General features: G+C 48.4%; 1 protein-coding gene across 3 annotated transcripts in view; it reads left to right on the top strand.

Moving 5' to 3' along the window:
• Positions 1 to 2,067: 2,067 nt before the first annotated feature.
• OCIAD2 (OCIA domain containing 2) overlaps positions 2,068 to 2,510 on the top strand; it is an 11,970-nt gene continuing 11,527 nt past the window's right edge. Inside the window, exon 1 of one of the 3 annotated variants that reach the window (XM_010858907.1) lies at positions 2,068 to 2,145. The gene's annotated coding sequence lies outside the window, so the exon portion shown is untranslated. The other 2 variants (XM_010858908.1, XM_010858909.1) reach the window with 2 other exon arrangements.

The following is a 2,510-nucleotide window of genomic DNA, read 5'->3' as shown; positions in this document are numbered from 1 at the left end:
TAACGTAGGGCTATTCAATTTTATCACAAAACCGATTAGAAAGCTCTTCCTTTTAGACCACGAAATAAAGTTATTTCTGACTTCCGGTAACACAGAGCAAAATTAGCAACAGAATTGTGTCTCCTTTTTATTTAGAGGGGGGATGTGGGAGTGAAAAAAAAGCAGTGAATCACATGGAGGAACAGTGGTCTGGGGGTGTACTGGGGGGAACACAGATTCTCCCAAACAGTATCCTGACATCCAGCCTTTGGGCTCAGACTCATTGGTTCATTCATTCATTCATTCAGCAGCTCTTCACTGGGCCCTTCCAAATATGAGATGCTAAGTATACAATGGTGGGCAAAATAATACCATCTTGTTCCTTATCTCAGGAAGAGGACACTGAAGAAGGGGAAACAAATTTTAAAGGAGTAAGCACACTAACAAGAGTGTTCATGATAACGCATGATAAGTGCTATGAACAAGGAAAAGGCAGACCCACTTTAGGCTGCATGGGGTCAAGGCAGGTCCCCATGAGTAAGAGTCAGAGAAGAATGAGCAGGAAAAAACCAGCACATGCCTGATGGGGAGAGGAGTCCAGGCTCCATACCAGGCCTCACTCAGGTGGGAAGAGCTGGGTGAACACGAGGAACAGAAGGAAGGCCCAGTGGATGCCAGAGGGGCTCGCAAGAGGCCAGAGGTGTAGAGACTAATTAGGACAGTCAGGAAAGATGTGAAATGATAAGGGCCTTCCACGTGACCCACAGCCTCTCTTCCAACTCAAGACATTCCCTGAGTCCCAGTGGCATGTTCCAGGGAGGAATTGCAGCTGAGGTTGGGGAGAGTGACACAGGTAGTAAAGACGTATCTTTTATTTTTTTACTTAAATACTTTGCCGACAAAGGTTCGTATGGTCAAAGCTATGGTTTTTCCAGTAGTCATGTATGGATGTGAGAGTTGGACCATAAAGAAAGCTCAGTGCCAAAGAATTAATGTTTTAAACTGTGGTGTTGGAGAAGACTCTTGAGAGTCCCTTGGACTGCCAGGAGATCAAACCAGTCAATCTTTAAAGAAGTCAATTCTGAATATTCATTGGAAAGCCTGATACTGAAGCTGAAGCTCCAATACTTTGGCCACCTGATACAAAGAGCCAATTCATTGGAGAAAAGACGCTGATGCTGGGAAAGATTGAAGGCAAGAGGAGAACGGGACGACAGAGGATAAGATGGTTGGATGGCATCACTGACTCAGTGGACATGAGTTTGAGCAAGCTCTGGGAGATGGTGAAGGACAGGGACGACTGGTGTGCTGCAGTGCATGGGTGGCAAAGAGTCAGATACCACTGAGACTGAACAACCAGTGTGGCCTGGCACAACTCAGTTGCCTGGTCCATAAAATGCAGATAACAGTATTCTTTGTAGAGAGTTGTAGAAAAGATTGCATAGGGATCAGCAAAATGAGTGAAGGGCATCAAAGGTGGAAAATTCCAGTTATAAAATAAGTCATGGGAATGTAACACACAGCATGGCAACTATAGTTAATAATAATAATAATAATAATATATATATATATATATTGCATGTTTGAAAGTTGCTAAAAGGAGATTTTAAAAATCTTCATCCAAGGGGAGGGGTGGGGTAATTTTTTTTGGTAACTACAAATAGTGAGGGATGTTAACTAGATTCACTGAGTAATCATTTTGCAACGTATACAAATATTGAATCATTATGTTGAGCTCCTAAAATTAATATAATGCTATGCCAATTACACTGCAAAAAAAGACAAGCCAAAACAAGCCTGCAGATAAGTGGAAGTAGCCGTCTCGTCCAAGGAGGGTGTTCAATAAATGGTTGTCGCTCTTTTCGTTGGGAGGAAAGAAGTTATTTGTAAGGCAATCGAGGAAGTATTCAGTAGAATCTACCGGGTGTCTGGACAAGCCTTGGGGTTGGAGTCGGAGGTTCCAACAGGAGCCGGGTTTCAGCCGGGGCAGTTGTGTGTGGGTGAGGCCACCAAGAGAGAAAGGGACTGCGAGGCGGGGGATGGGGTGCACTTGTTGAATGACTCACGCGAGGAAGCGAGGGGCGGGGCGCCACGGGGGCGGAGCGAGAGGAAGAAAGAGGCGGAGGGAAGCTCCAGAGCACAGGCGAGGTCCTGGAAGCGAGCGCGGTAAGGGGACCACGATAAGGGCTCCCGGGGGTCGCCAGGGGCGGGCGCGGGCACCCGGGAAGCCGGAGCATCCGAGGTGCAGCCACGGCCGCACAGGGTGGCGAGCTTGGCTGGGCGCGCGAGGGAGACGCGGCCTGCGAGGAGATCCTCAGCCACGCGGATGTGCCCACTTGAGGGTTGGGGGCAGGTAACAGCGGGTGCGATAGCGACAGGGGGTGGCCTTCTTTGACTACATGACTTCTGGGGTCCTCAGGACGGTGGTACTTAGCCTAGAATCGCCCCTTACTGGCCCGGCTCCGGATGAGACCCCGATGGCAGCAATTTCCTGCAAGCTGATCCAGCTCCACCCCCAACCCCACTCCCAA

This window comes from Bison bison, unplaced genomic scaffold, assembly GCF_000754665.1.
Source record: "Bison bison bison isolate TAMUID 2011002044 unplaced genomic scaffold, Bison_UMD1.0 scf7180017864451, whole genome shotgun sequence".
NCBI classification, from domain to species: Eukaryota; Metazoa; Chordata; class Mammalia; order Artiodactyla; family Bovidae; genus Bison; species Bison bison.
Note: the sequence above shows the minus strand (reverse complement) of the source record. Positions and strands in the feature narration are given on the sequence as shown.